Genomic DNA, 1700 nt, shown 5'->3' with positions numbered 1-1700 from the left:
CATTACATTACAGTTGTGAAGACTGAATGGAAAGTACAAGCATCTGTATGATATAACACAAAGTGAATTTAAAAAGAAAAGAAAAACAGAATACCAAACTATATTTACATATGACTGGCAACTCTGTAAAAATGTATATACCTGAAAAAGGGTAGCAAGCACATTAACTAATACTGGGGATTTTTGTATATTTATTTTATTTTAGTGTTTTTGAAGTTCATGAAAGGGTGGTAGTGTCATGGGACTTGCTCTTTTATATTGTTTTATAATGAAAGAGTGAAGGAAAGAAAAGTGTGTCGTTTCCTCAATTTTATCTTGAATAAAGTGGAAATCAGTCCTAAGTGATTGCCCATTGCCGTCCATTTGATTCCAACAGTGATGATTAAATCAGATCTTGCACTAAGTGAGAAGAATTAAGCCACCCTGAGAAGTGGGCACTCACTGGCTGATCTCTCTGGCTTCTTAACTCTCAGTGTTATCTTCCTCCACACAGCAAACTTGTATTAAAACTGGAAAGTACTGAAAATGACTATCCAGATACCATAAACTTCAAGGAACTTCAGATTGAAGGAAGGCACCAAGTCTCCTTCAAGTTCCAACCCTGAAAAGAAAGAAGTAGGAGCACCAGAAGGGAGATAAGACACGGCCGTATCTTGAATCAGTGAGGCCTGGTGCAAAACAAAATCTATATAATATCCAAATTGGAGAATGTCAATATGGTATAGTGAATTACTGGGTATGGCTTTTCTAACCATAGTCTTTGTAACTCCCACCAGATTCCTGGTGCAAATATGTGGCAACTTGGCTGGGCAGCTTGTAGTAGTTATTTCCTATAATGAGACTGGCAATTAATTCTTGGTGGAATTTTCTGTGAACAACTGAGTAGCTGCTTTTAAACTCCCAATTGTTAAAGTCATCCACCTGGGGTATTTCTGTTGGAGCAGCATGAAGTAATCTGGGAAAGTTCACTCTCTCAGATGTGTAAAACTCTGATGTTGGGATTGGTTAGTTTTGCCACTCTGTCAGGTTTTTAAAATGAGCTCTCCTAGAGGCAGAGTGGGAATCTCACTGCCAGCTGAGAGGGACCTCTGGCTGAGAGATGGTGGCAGAGGAACCAAGACGTGGGACAGAGTGGCAGGCTTATCTGGCCCACCGAGGCAGAAGTCAGGCTGAGAGGCCAAGGGCCAGAGAGGCATGTCTAAGGACACAGAAAAGGGGACACTGTCCCCAACGAATAACTGTATCCTGAGCACTTTCCTGAGCTTGAATTGTGGCCTGTTACTCCCCTAATAAACGCCATAATTTGTGAGTTCTTTGTGGCCACCGCAGCAAATTGTCGAACCCAGCAAAGATGTGGTGTGTACCACAGAGGGATGGTTGGTGTCAAGGTTTGTAAGAGGGCTGGAGGGGGTAGCATGTCTGGCCTCATAGGAACAGGCCTTGGGCTGCTGATGGTGATTCTTTCTTCCTCTTGTGTAGTTAGAAGAGGTCAAATGATGACCCCTCCCTGCCCTTTTAGCAGTCAAGTAGACCAATCCAGGGTTGAAACTCTCCTCATTAAGGATGAATGGAAAGAAATAAACATTATGGACACTAAAAACTTTTTAACAATGAAAGAAGCAACAGACAAAGAACAAAACCCACCTTTCAGAGATTAATTTCAGGAAACAGAATAAATTGCTTTAAGTTTCTCAATTTCC

The sequence above is a fragment of the Orycteropus afer genome, unplaced genomic scaffold, assembly GCF_000298275.1.
Source record: "Orycteropus afer afer isolate SDZICR_OR568_19922 unplaced genomic scaffold, OryAfe1.0 scaffold00359, whole genome shotgun sequence".
NCBI classification, from domain to species: Eukaryota; Metazoa; Chordata; class Mammalia; order Tubulidentata; family Orycteropodidae; genus Orycteropus; species Orycteropus afer.
This window is presented reverse-complemented; position numbering follows the sequence as displayed.